A 14,702-nucleotide genomic window follows, 5' to 3' on the forward strand; every position below is an offset into this window, starting at 1 on the left:
CTTTATTTCATGGGGCAGAGTCTCCAGGCATTCGTGTGAAAAGCTACAGTTCTCAACATGATTATTCAGTTGTGTTCTAACCCCTCTTCCTGAACAGATCTTAGAAGTTTCAAGACACTTGGAAGGTGACTTTTAAGTAGTCACCAGCTTGTCAATGCAGATACAATTCTCTGATGAGTCACATCATTTTTTATTATTTTTGACTCTGAAAGCCGAAGCTTTAAAAAATTATCCTTCTGGTTACTTTTCTTAAAATAGCATCAAGTCTGTGGCACTTCTCTCTCTTGTTGAGTCAGGGTCCCACTGGCTGGCCCCAACCTCACAGTCCCTCAGGGTGTTAACATTACAGTCATGTACAACTGGCTGCCTATTATGATTCTAGCTACCCCTTCTATTATGATTCGGGTTACCCCACGCCCGCTTTGTGTGTGTGCACACAGATTCATGTGTACAAGTGGAGGTCAGAGGCCAACCTTATGTCTTATTCCTCAGATGCTGCCTAACTTCCTCTCACCTTCCTTTGAGGCATGGTCTTTTACTTGACTGGAATTTTTCTAATAGGGAAGCTAGTTAGCTAGTGAGCCCTGGGTCTCTGCCTTCCCACACTGGGAGTACAAGCATGTACCCCCATGGCCAGGCTTCCTGTATGTGTTTCTGGTTATTAAACTCAGGTCTGCTTGTAAGTACACTAATTAAAGATGTATTTTAACCTAGTTAGTTGCTAGTTATATTTTTTGCTTTGTTTTTATGAAAGACCTAGTTACATGTCCTACCTCCCTGAACAGTGTCTACATCAGATAGAAAGTGAGAAATACCAATGCTGCAGTACATCTGTATTTCTCGCTTATGTCATATGTAATATGAGTGTATTAGGACTCATACACTAATGCAGCTGAGTTCACTACTCAGTCACGGAACAACAGTCTGTACTGTGATGGAGCAGGGTACCTACCTTTTTACTTGCGCAACTACCAAAAGCAAAATGGGACCGGTATTGATAAAGTCAGGCTATCCAAAAGGAGTTACCAGCCAGTTAATGATGCTGCTTTGCTGAAACTGAAGCTCATTTGTAAGAACTGAGGCAATGTTTATAAAGTATTTCACTTATCTCCTCTCTTAGTTAGGTTTTTTATTTCTGTGATAAAACATCATGACCAAAAGTAAATTAGGGACGAAAGAGTTTACTTCACCTTATAACTCTCAGGTCACACCCCATCACTGAGGGGAGTCAGGGCAGGAGCTCAAGGCAAGAATGAAGCAGAGGGCATGTGGGATGATTTGTCTGCCTCCCCTGGCTTTCTTACACACCCCTGGACCACTGTCCTAGGGGTGGCACCACCCGCAGTGAGATGGGATTTCCCTCATCAACCATTGATCAAGAAAATGCCCCACCAACTTGTCTACAGGCAATCTGATGGAGACATTTTTCTTAATGGTTCTTTCCAGCTCGTATTAAGCTGAAAGAAACCAAACCAAACCAAACCAAACCACCATCAACAAGGATACCTCATAAGAGAAAAACTTCTTCGTCTGTGAGCACAGCACATCTCCTGGATTTCCAACTCTATTTTTGTATGCCAACCTAACATAATACAGAGTGCAATGTAAGCAAAGAGAGGCATGTCACCTCTTGACCCTTTTAGATTTTGGAATCCAGCCTAAAATTTGTTTTGTGCTCTTAAAGAAATAGAAGGCAAAGAAGGGAGTATAATTCTTCAGGATATAAAAACACGTCAATTTGTTTTAGAAATATTTTTTTTTTTTTTTTTTTTTTTTTTTTTTTTTTTTTTTTGGTTTTTCGAGACAGGGTTTCTCTGTGTAGCTTTGCGCCTTTCCTGGAACTCGCTTTGGAGACCAGGCTGGCCTCGAACTCACAGAGATCCGCCTGGCTCTGCCTCCCGAGTGCTGGGATTAAAGGCGTGCGCCACCACCGCCCGGCTAGAAATATTTTTTAATGAATCATACTTTCCATCCAGAAATGGATATTGTACATCTTTTTCCAGACAAGTAACCTACCCAATTTTTCTTTATTGGTTTAGTTACAAAGGCATATGCAACAAACAACAGGATTGGTATGAACAAATACACAATGCAAATATATCTGGTCAGAATGTTAGCTGTTGCCCCGGTTGCCTTTCAGAGGGGGAAGGTAAGGCCCTATTGCTGAAGATACCACTTACTTCAGACACAAGACTTAGAGAATCCTAACTGGAACTGACCTGGAAGCCTCCTTCCTGAGGACTAGCTTTCATGGCACATGTGCCATTCAAGCTTCCAAGAGAGTGAAGGAACCAATATTCCTGCCCAACTATGGTGCTTATGGACTTCAACAACTGTCAACATGACACAATAACCCTAAAGGTGAAATAGTGGCACTCACATCTTAATGGTAACTAACAACTCTCTAATTGGACTTAAGGAAAACCCAATGGGGAGAATCATGCCCAGTACTGGAAATCTAGCAAACTGTCTGGGTCTAGTGAGGTAATGGATCTTGGAGGAGAGAACCTATAACTACCATTTTACTAAAAAAGCACAATTCCTAACTGCATTCTAAATATTTATCCTTATACCTACACGTAGTTCTCACCCCCCATCAAAGAAATTTCTCTTTGCAATAGATGGAGATTATTCCTGAAAACCACAATTGATCAAAAGGCAGAGAACAAGTGACTACGTGGTCCCCAGTCCCAACCCATACATCTACAACATGCCTCTTAAACCCAAGGCTCAGGGATCATTGCAGAAGAGGGAGTGGAAAGGTTGTAGGAACCAGAGGTTGTAGAAACCTGAGGAACAGGCTGCCTGCTGTGAGACTGTGTCTTCTAGAAATGTCAGGGAGGCTAAACCATGAAGTCTCAACACCATGGCTACCTACACAAGACCTAAACAAGGATGACATCAACACCTCAACAGATATGCCAACATGGAAGGAGGGACTCTCATGGTTCCCCCCTCTAGACAAAGAACTACAGGCAAGTACGAAATGCTGCGAGTGGGAGAAACAGTCTTCCCGGGGAAGAGCACACCCACTGGTTATCCAATACTAAATGGTCAGTCTTGAAACCATATGAAAGACCACCAAATCAAGAGCTGCTAAAATAGTATAGAATATAAAAAAAAGTGAAATAAAAATGCAAACCTGTTGTTTGTTTGTTTTTTTTTGGGGGGGGCGCCATCCATCTCCCAAATAAATCACACATGGAGGCTTATTCTTAATTAGAAATGCTCGGCCTTAGCTTAGCTTTTTTTCTTGCCAGCTTTCCTTACCTTAGCCCATCTACCTTTTGCCTCTGGGCTTTTCCCATTCTCTTACTTCTGTAAATCTTACTCTTACTCCATGGCTTGCTGTGTGGCTGGGTGGCTGGCCCCTGGAGTCCTCCTCCTTCTCTGGCTACTTGTACTTTCTCCCAGATTTCTCCTTCTATCTTTTCTCCCTGCCTGCCAGCCCCACCTATCCTTTCTCCTGCCTTGCTATTGGCTGTTCAGTTCTTTATTACACCATCAGGTGTTTTAGACAGACACAGTAACACAGCTTCACAGAGTTAAACAAATGCAACATGAACAAAAGCAACACACCTTAAAAAAATATTTCCCAACACAAACCAAACAAAAACAAAATTGTTAGTCCTGTCAAGTATTTATTCTTGTCCCCTCTAACTTGACACCTCCCATTTCTTCCTCTCACCCGACTGTGGCATGTTCCTCTCCAGTAGTTTTCTTCCTGGCCACTTCTCTCTGTTCACTTTGCTGATAAAGAATATCTTTATGTCTTTAGCTTTGTCCTACATATTGTTTAAGAAAGTAGGCTCTAATACCTTCTGGCTCTGAGATCTTTAAAGTTTTCAATTCCCAGGATTTTATCTAGAACAAATAACATGAGTTAACAGTAATACTGACCTTAGGGTTGCCATTACAGTCATAAAGAAACCCAAAGCACAGCCTTGGGTTATGCTTAACAACTGCACAACAAGCATGGCTATTTATAGCATTATGGTCATTGATGCTCCTGCTAGTTTGAAGAAACATCATTTTTCTCCCTTATAGCAATGTTCTAGCAGCTCACCAGCTCAGATCTGCCACCTTGTAACACTCATTTTTCTGCATCCATATTCTGATCTTTTCTATGAGGCAAGATTCCACTGCCAGTGACTTGGGATTTCCTTCATATCATCCACTCATAGCTTATTTTTTTAAATAAATAATTTATTCTTATTTTTTGTGCATTGGTGTTTTGCCAGCATGTGTGTCTGTGAAACGGCTTCAGACCTCGGAGTTACAAACAGTTGTGAGTTGCAATGTGGGTGCTGAGAATTGAACCCAGGTCCTCTGGAAGAGCCGTCAGTGCTCTTAACCACTGAGCCATGTCTCCAGCCCCCAACTCACAGCTTTGTAAATCATCCTTTTCACTGACCTGCCAATCTGAGACTTGGAAGCAGTTCTCCCATTGATTTCCCTCCGAACAGAGATATTTCAGCACAGCCTCAGGGAAAACATAATGACAGCTACTAACAACATGTCAGTGTATGGTCCCAATCTCTTTATCCTCTTCCTTATCTTTTTCCTAAAAGTTAATTCATTAAGTGGGATTGAATTTCGCTCCTCAGATTTAGAACAAGCATTTTTACTTGCTGAGGTCTCTCCCTGGCAGAAGCAGTCTCTTCTTGTATGTGTATGTGAAGCATTCACGGGGACATGAATGTGTATGTAGACCCAGGAGCATATGGAGACCAGAGGAGGGCATCGACTTTCTCTATAACTCTCCACCTCATTCCTTTGAGGTAGGATCTCTCTTTGGAAACAAAAGTTTGCATTGTTTGGCTAGGCTGTTCTTCTGGGCTTTGTTTTTTACCTGCTGCATCTTTAGAGGGAAACGCCATGCTGATTCACTAATTTCAAACCTACTCTCATCTATACCTTTCTAAATTCCTCATGTGAACATCTAAGTATCTACTCGGGATGTCTCACATCATTAATTTATTTTTCTTTCAGTTAATCTTAACTTTTACAATCCTCTTGGGCTGAGGGCTGACTTTCAGGACGCTGTAGTGAGGGAGTTACGCTTCTACATTCTAAATCCAGGCTCAGAAACAGGTTGATATGAGTGGTTCACCAGCAGGTTCCATGTGAACATGTGTCACATGGTGGGTGGTGAGATGACGTCCCCCTTTGTGAGTTTTCCCAGGACCAAGAGTTCTCTGATTAGGATCTGGTCCTGATGTGCCTGCTGCGGAGGGGGCCTGGGGAGACAATGGTGACACAACCATCAACCTGATTTGGCTATCTGAGTGCCACTGAGGGTCCTTCAGTCATGAGACAGTTTTGTGCTTGGGCAGGATTCTGACTTTGAGACGTTCAGTCACAATCCCTGTTAGTAACTTTGCTCCACTGGCTCCTTAGCTAAGCACGTATATCAGGTGTCTGAACCTGCAGTATTCTGCACCCTTAATACTAGGTCTCCCGAATCCGATGTGGTCTATGATAGTCACAGTACAGCTCAGTGTAGAGTGCCACATGGCCACCATACTGTATACTGTAGCCTTACAGGCTGTACCCTTTGATCTTCCAGAGTCCAGCAATTTCTTTCCATCTCATGTTTTCATTTATCGTCTTTTGTTTTCCATTCCAGGGAAGGTATCCCTGCATTCATGTGTGTGACTTATTTCTCCTGGTATACCCTCTCATGTTTCCACTCCACTTTGATGTTTCCACCCCATCGTACTCTGTGCTCTCTTTTAACAACTAGTGCAGTATATTACCTTTAATTGCTATAGGGTCCTGTTGCTAAACATGATTCACCAAGATCAGTGACTATATTATAGCCTTCACTGAATAATTAAGGAAATATTTAAAAATTGAATGGAATAGGCTACTAGTGTTTGTTGGCTAGAACTGAAGTCTACCTCATTAAATGTAGTCTTCCTTTTTAGCAGCGCTGGGATGTGCTGTGCAAACTACCAGGGGTAAAAAGTAATCACCAACCAGTGATGATTCAACTTTTTCTCTTGCTTACTGAAGTTTCTGGTCACTCTCTAAGGGGTTATGCAGGTAAAAGAGAAGAAAGAACACAGCTGGCATATGAGATGAGAATTTTGAGAACTCGGAATATCTTCCATATTTTGTGCTATCCTGTTTTACGCTGAAAACATTTTCATTCATTTTTGTTTTTTTTGCTTCCAATGGCAGCAAACGGATGATTTCAAAGGTTTAAATCCACTGAGTTCTGTTTTAATACTTGCCTTGTACCATACTCATCATTTAATAATCTCAGAGGAAAACTTAATTGCAGAATGATTCTTAAAAAGGCCTTAACATTTTTAATTTGAGATCTGACAAGCTTTAAAAGAAAGCCATGAGGGCAAATCAATTGCTCTCAATTAGGGACAGGTTTCAGAGGTACAGGGATGAGGTCAATGTAATCTAAAGCAATTTAGCTTGAAGTGTTTTGTCTTCTTCACAATTACTTGCTTAATTCTTCCGGCTCTACATTAAGAACTGCAACTTCAGCCCTTTGCTTATAAGCGACTGATTGGAGAATGGATGTTTCTGCTAGATATCAGAAGTAATGCTACTGGAATGCACTGCTGCTGCTTCAGCTTGGGAACAAACGTTTACATTTCACACAGTCACTCCAACTCTTAGGCCAGTGACTTTCAGTTCAGTCTGCATGGTGTCCATGGCTTGTGTTACTGTTTCTCATTACTCTCAAAGACCCTACCTCAGCGAGTTAGAGAACAGACACAGCCAAGCTTGTAGCTTCAGCCTTACGGTGACAGAGTAAAGAACACAGTCACAGCTGATGATGGCGTCAGAAGCGATTAATTAGAAGAAAACCTTTCTTGCACAGACAGGAGCAAACCACAGATGTGTTACTCAGTTTTGCAATGCAAACATCTTTCTTCTCCCGCGGAAACCATTTTCCTTCTTGGTTTTAAAGCACTGCTCCCACAATATGACGAAAATATAGAGAGGAAATTGAATGAAAGGTTTGAGAATGTATCTAATTTAACTTCAAAGACTTGGTAGACGAAAAAGAGATGGAAAGAAAATGGACCGCATGAAAATTTGACTTTGGTTCATACGTGAATGAACTGAATTTGGGCAACCACAAAGACCAATCTCATTGTTGGGAGGCTTCTGTTAGCACACTAGCTCATAGGGCTGGATCCTGCCTGGATGGGGAAAACAAAACATCAAACTTGTTCTTTTATTTTGTGAATTAAAAAGTACTACACCTTTAAAAAATGTAAGTTCCCTGCTAAGTTTCTGCTTCATTTACTTACTATTATTTTTAATGAGCATACAGATAGCATATTTAATTTTGAGTGCTATAGTTGAATTCCATTTTCAGTTTGGTGAGGAACCTCCACACTAGTTCTACAGCAGCTGGTTTGTATTCTTACGAGGCAGCAGTTTTTGCTTGTTTTCTTGATGACAGCCCTTTTGACTAGGGTGAGGGACTCGCAAAGCAGGTATTTACTAGCATTTTTCTGATATCTAAGGATGTTCAACATTGTTTGTTTTTTTTCCTATATTGATTGACCACCGGCAATTATACTTTTGAGAGCTGCCTATTCATTGGCCTATTTACTGACTGGATGATTTTAGAGTTTGGTTTTTTAATTGATTGAGTTCTTTATTCTAGCTACTAACTCCCCATCAGATGCACTCTGGCAAAGGTTTTCTTCCTCCACGGGGATGTTCTTTCACTATGCTTCTTTTGCTGTGCTCACTGTGTTTCTGATTATTTAAAGCTCAACATTTTTTATTTAATTAATTTATTTTACATCCCAACCACAGCCTCTCCTTTCTCCTCCCCCCCCCCCCCCACCTCCCCTCTGCTCTCCACTCCAATCCACCACTCCTCTACATTCACTCAGAAAGGGGCAGGCTTCCCATGGACATCAGCAAAGCATGGCATATCAAGCTTCCATAAGACCAAGCACCTCCGCTGTATTCAGGAATAGGTTCCCAAGAACCAGCCATAGCACCAGGGACAGATCCAGCTCCCATTGCTTGGAGTCCCACTAATGGAACAAGCTGTTATATATATGCAGAGGGTCTAGGTCAGTCCCACGCAGGCTCCCTGGTTGTTAGTTCAGACTCTGTGAGTTCCCATGAGCTAGGCTAACCCTTTCTATGGGTTTTTCTGCAATGTCTCTGACCCTCCCTGGCTCCTACAATCCCTTCTCCCTCTCCTCAGCAGGACTCTCCGAGTTCAGCCCAATGTTTGGCCATCTGAATCTGAATCTGCCTCCATCAGTCCCTGGATGGGTATCTGAATCTGCCTCCATCAGTCACTGGATGAAGCCTCTCTGCTGACAACTGGTGTAGTTACCAATCTGATGGTAACAGGGGATGGCTAGTTCAGGCTATGCATCTACTGCTGCCAGGAGTCTTAGCAGGGGCTATCCTTGTAGACTCATGGGAGCTTCCCTTGCATCAGGCTTCTACCTGACCCCATAAAGCTCCCCTTTCCAGTCATCTCTCTTAGCACTCTCCCCCTCCGCCCCACCCAACCCGATCCCTCAAGTTTCCATGCCCACCCACACCCATTCCACCTGGGAGATCGCTATTTCTCCTTTCCAGGGAGATCCTCGGACCCTCCTTATTACCTACTCTTAACATTTTAAAAAGTATGTATTTTCTTATTTTTAAGATAGCTCCTTTAATCCAGTATTTTATGAGAAGTCATGGGAGTTCCAAGTTAGTTCAGAATTTCATTTCTTTATGTAGAGGGTAAATATTCAAATGACAAGAAAGAATAGAATGAAGAAAATCCACCTGCTAGACATTGATGAAACAACCCAAGATGCTCTACCTTTATGAGAAAGAACTGGCTCTGGGTTGCTCCCATACAAGCTGCATGTAGTGTTTCAACTGAAACATTGTATTTTAATAAATGAAATTTGGCATAAAAATAAGTTAAGAGCAGTAGTTTTTCCAGGGCCTAACAGGACAAGTTAATCTCAGCTGTAAGAGTCAGGCATGAAGCCATGTAAAGATGTAGAAGTAATAAAAATATATAAAAAAAGTTTGTTTTATGAGTCAAAATAGTAATGGCCATGTACTGCAAAGGTTGCAGGTATAATAGGCTATTGTTCAGTAGCATTGGGAAAATGTCATCATAGGTGTGGTGGTTTGAATAAGAATGGCCCTATAGGTTCATATATTTGAATGCTTAGTCATCAGGAAAAGCACAACTTGAGAGGAATTAGGAAGTGTGGCCTTGTTAGAGGAAGTGTGTCACTGGGAGTGGGCTTTGAGGTTTCAAAGCCCCAAGTCAGGCCCAGCGCCTCTCTCTTTCTGCTGTCCATGGATCTGAATGTAGAACTCTTAGCTCCTTCTCCAGCACCATTTCTGCCTGTGTGCCACCATGCTCCTGCCATGATGATAATGAACTAACCCTCTGAAATGGTAAGCAAACCCCCATTAAGTGCTTTCTTTTTTTTATGAGTTGCAGTGGTCATGGTGTCTCTTCACAGCCATAAAACAATGATCAAGATAATGACAACGGGTCCTAACTCAGGGCAAGAGTTTAGTTCACAGAAGACTCTAAGCAGGTCAGATATCTATTTAAAAATAACTTGTAGTGGGAACTCTACATTTGGCTCATATTTTGTTATTTGTTAAATTCTAAATCTCTTAGAATAAGTTATTTATAGGGAAATAATTCTGTAGGAAATACTACTCCTTGTTACATGTTTCCAATTTCTTAGGAACTACGTAAGCCACCTTGTTAAGAGGAACCAGCAGTTATCATTGTTCACATGTAAAGTTATCAGCCCTTCCACATGGTACAAGCTGCTGAGAAGAGATCCAAGGGACTCAATGATGTTATGAAACTGAAAGGTGGGCTGGGGAGATGGCTCAGAGGTTATGAGTAGTCACTGCTGTTCCGAAGGTCCTGAGTTCAATTCCCAGCATCCACATGGCATCTCACAACTGCCTGATGCCCTCTTCTGATGTGTAGATGTACATGCTGACAAAGTACCCATATAAATAATTAATTAAATAAATAAATAAATAAATAAATAAATAAATTAAAAAAAAAAGAAACTGAAAGGTATATTTGTCTTGATTAAAGTAAAAAAACAGCCTGGCTTATAGAAAAGTTTTGCTTTGACGTTATTATTTATTATTACTATTACTATTATTATTGTTATTGTTATTCACAATCAAATGTCCTTAGACACAATGGACACTTTGAAAGTGATATACAGCTTTAAATAAATGGTTTCATTAAATATGAGTGACTGGAGAATGCTACCTGTTGGAAAGGAAAACTTTTCTTATTAATGGAGATAGGGGAGAAGTGGGGAAAGGGAGGGCAGGCATCTTCTGTCCCTTCCAGCTCTTTTCTAAATCTGACCTTTTGCTTGTTTTTCTGTTTACTATGATATCACATGTAGGACTTTGAGTCAGGCAAAGACCTTCAGGTACATGAACACTTCAGTTGTAACACTGATGACAGTGCTCCCCAAACACATGATGCCTTCCATTTTCATTCTGTGTGAAGCATGTCAAACCAGTCCTCCACAATCATGCTTTACCATGCACAGTATTGGTCACTATATGGCTTTCCATCAATTCCTCTTTCAAATCTGCATTATAATTTTTCCCTATTATCAGCTCTATGTCATATGTGTTGTGTTCTAGAAATATTTTATGCCAAAGTAATTATATACAGGTATTTTTCCTCTTTAAGTCTGCAACCTCAAGTACAAAAGTATAAAAATATGGTACATGTAATTCTATATCCTGCCTTTTATTTTAATAGCTTTGAGATGTTCCGTATCTTTACATACATACACCCTCATGCTTCAGTGCAAGTTTTCCCTAATTATGATACTATACATTGTTATATGTATTGCCTAGTGAGCCTATGTATCTCTCTGTTAACATATAAGGCTATTTGATTTCTCACTGAGCCCACTTACCTCTAATTTTAACATGGACAGTTGTTTCTTAGTTATTACTATTGGTGTGATGACACACTGTAATGAAAAACAGCTTGGGAAGGAAAAGGTTTATTCGGGTTACATTTCCACATCACTATTCATCACTGAAGGAATCAGGACAGGAAAAACAGGACCAGAACCTAGAGACAGGAGCTGATGTAGAGGACATGGAGGAGTGCTACTTACTTGTTTCTCATGGCTTGCACTGACTGCTTTCTTGTAGAACCCAGAACCACCAGCCCAGGGATGCCACCACCTGCAATTGTCTGGGATCTCACATATCAATAACTAAGAAAAGATCCTACAGGCTTGCCTAGAGCCTGATCTTATAGAGGCAGTTTCTCAGTTGAGGCTCCCTTCTCTCTAATGACTAGGACTTGTGTCAAGTTGATGTAAAACTAGGTGGCACATTGCTGTATGGATTATTCACTGAGCCCAGGCATTGTTAATTCTGACATATACTGCTATATATGCAATAGACTGGAATTATAGATTGAGGTCAGGCCAAAGTTTTAATATCAAATGGTAAAACTATTACTAAATATTTAACCTTCCTATTCTACATGGGAACTCAGCTGGGAATCAGGTAGGTGATCTTTACTCTCTTTCTTGTCCTCCATTACAATTTTCTAGTCTCATTCCCAGCCATGTAGCAGCCTGCCTTCAGGGGCCTCTCCTTCCATCCTATGTCCATTCTTAGTGGTCTGCCAGACCTTGGAGTGGACCATTTTTCTCCTTCCTGTGGACCCTCTCGGTCCTCTATCCCCTAACCCATGCCCATTGCTCATGTCAGAACCCAATACCAAGAAACACTTTTTACCTAGGAATCAAACTGGAGACCCAGACAAAAGTTCACATACCTATTGACACCTGATTTTTGACAAAGAATCCAGAAATACACACTGGAAAAAAAGGCAACATCTTCAACAAATGGTGCCGATCAAACTAATGTCTGCATGTAGAAGAATACAATTAGATCCATGCCTATCATCCTGCACAAAACTCAACTCCAAACAGATCAAGGACCTCAACATAAAACAAGATACACTTACCCTAATAGAAAAAGTGGGGGATAGCCTCGAACTTACTGATACAGGAAAGGAGTTTCTGAGCTGGACATTGACAGCACAGTCACTAAAACTAACAATTAATAAGCATGACTTTATGAAACTGAAAAGCTTCTGTATGTCAAAGGACACCAACATTCAGACAAAATGGCAGGCTATAGAATTGGAAAAATTTTACCAACTCTACCTCGATAGAGGGTTAATATCCAAAACTAGACTAGAAAAGGGGATCAAATGGAGGGAGGAAAGGGGGACACAGGCAAAGGAATATGGGGAGGGATAGCTAACACTAAGGGCCATTTGAGGGCTCATATGGAACCTGACTACAGTAGAAGCTTCTTAAAATATATGCATGAAAGAAAGAAAAATAAATATGAATGGAATCACCAAGTAACAGGAGAGACAAGGCCCCACCTAGATCTCTCTCACAACTAAGTGAGACCTCCAGTGCCAGGAATGGGTCATATGTAATTGAGTTCTTGGTAAAAGGGGACCCAGGAAAATCCCCAAATAATTCAGGCTATTGGCTGCTCTCTACAAACTGATGATAAGGCCCTGTTGCTGAAGAAAACACCAAATATCTCACTGAACACAGGGAAGTTGAACTGGTGCCTAACTGGAGCTTTAACTCCTATTGACTAGTGTTCATGGTACTGGGAAGAACTCTGCATGCTACCATAGAAAGGTAAACACCAACCCAGCTACAAATTTACATTGGTGGCCTGTCTGCATGATGTGTTGGTGCAATAGTGGCACAAAAGTTGTGGGAGTAACCAACCACTATCTCAATGGATTTAAAGCCCCTTGTGGTGGTTTGAATGGGAATGCCCCCCCCCCCACAGGCTCATATATTTGAATGCTTGGTCATTAGGAAGTGGCACTTGATAAGGATTAGAAGGTGTGGCCTTATTGGAGAAAGTGTCACTGGAGGTGGGCTTTGGGGTTTCAAACGCTTGAGCCAGGCCCAGGGTCTCTCTCTCTTCCTGCTGCCTATGGATCCGGATGTAGAACTCTTAAGTTCCTTCTCCAGCATGATGTCTGCCTGAGTCCTGATATGCTTCCCACCATGCTTCCTGCTATTCTGATAATGAGTTAAACTTCTGAAACTATTAGGAAGCCCCAGTTAAAAGCTTTCCATTATGAGAGTTGCTGTGGTCATGGTGTCTCTTCACAGCAATAGACCATCGACTAAGATAGCCACTCCATGAGATGGAACTCATGTCTGACACTACCTGGGTGGCCAAGAATCCATGATTAGATAGGACATGGACCTAGGAGAAGACCAAATACTGTTGTTCTGCTAAAAGAACACAATAACAAAATGACTCCTAATGACATTCTGCTATATCCATGGATCAGTGTCTTGCTCAACCATCATAAGAGATGCATCCTCCTGTAGCAGATGGGAACTAACAGAGACTGGCGACTGGACAGTGTGTACAGAGTGAGATCGTCTGGAACACTTGTTCCTAAATGGGATGTCTTCATCAAACTCTTCAGTCAGGGCTCAGGGAAATATGTGGAAGAGAAGGTGGAAAGACCACAAGAGCTGGTGGGGAGAGAAGACACCAAGGAGATAGTGACCTCAAAAAACAAGAGGAAAGATGCTCATATGAACTCACAGACAGACCATGGCAGCATGTACAGCGTCTGTACATGTAAAAACCAGATGGAGTCCAAGTGCTAAGAGGGGAACTGGACATGTGCCCTCATCCCTAATCCAGAAGCTATCTCCAATGGCTAGCCACTTGCAAAGAAAAAAATCAGTTTTCTATAATGGAGTCTTACTGGATACATCAACCACACTTAAGGGAGGTCTCATGCCTGGCAGTAGATGGCCAACACAAAACAATCTCAATGGTATTTTTGATGTTTTTTTTTTCCATGATGCTTTGCTTGGGCAATTTTTAAAAAATGTTTTTAATTTTTTGTTTATTTATTTATTTTTTGAGACTGGATTTCTCTGTGTAACAGCTTTGGCTGTCCTGGAACTCACTTTATAGACCAGGCTGGCCTTGAACTCATAGAGGTTCACCTGCCTCTGCCTCCCGAGTGCTGGAGTTGCAAGTTTGTGCCACTGCTGCCTTGTTTTCTTGTGCAACTGTTAACTTATTTTTCTTTTGCTTGTATATTATGTTTTTTTATTTTTTATTTTTATGGGTTCTGTGTGTGTGTGTGTGTGTGCATGTGCGTGTGTGTGTGTGTGTCTGCATATGTATGTTTCTCATGCTTTTTTCTTTTTCTTTTCTGCTTATATGTGGGTTTTTTTGCCTGTCTGTTTTCCAAAAAGAGAGAGAAAGGAGACGTGGAGTTGGATGGGTGGAGAGGATCTGGGAGGACAGGAAGGAGGGGAAACTGTGATCAGGATATAATGAATGAAAAAATTTTATTTTCCCAAAAACACTAGTAAAAAACAATGTTTGAACTTTCTTTTCTTTCCTTTTCTTTTTTCCCTTCCCTTCCCCTTCCCTCCCTCCTTCCTTCCTTCCTTCCTTTTTTTGAAACAGGGTCTCTCTACATAGCCCTGGTTGTCCTGGAACTCACTATGTAGACCAGGCTGGCCTTGAATTCACAGCGATCTTCCTGCCTTTTCCTCTGAAGTGCTAGGATTAAAGGAATACACCACCATGCCCACCTTAGTTTGAACCTTCTTGATGACATTTTACTAGAGCTA

The 14,702-nt window shown here is 41.4% G+C and overlaps 1 protein-coding gene across 3 annotated transcripts in view; it reads right to left on the minus strand.

Annotated features, from left to right (window-relative positions):
* The window catches only part of Ndst3 (N-deacetylase and N-sulfotransferase 3), a 154,820-nt gene that overhangs the window by 37,594 nt on the left and 102,524 nt on the right, over positions 1–14,702 (minus strand). The window lies entirely within an intron of this gene.

Source organism: Peromyscus californicus, unplaced genomic scaffold, assembly GCF_007827085.1.
Source record: "Peromyscus californicus insignis strain IS unplaced genomic scaffold, ASM782708v3 Scaffold_9__1_contigs__length_137607984, whole genome shotgun sequence".
Lineage (NCBI taxonomy): Eukaryota > Metazoa > Chordata > Mammalia > Rodentia > Cricetidae > Peromyscus > Peromyscus californicus.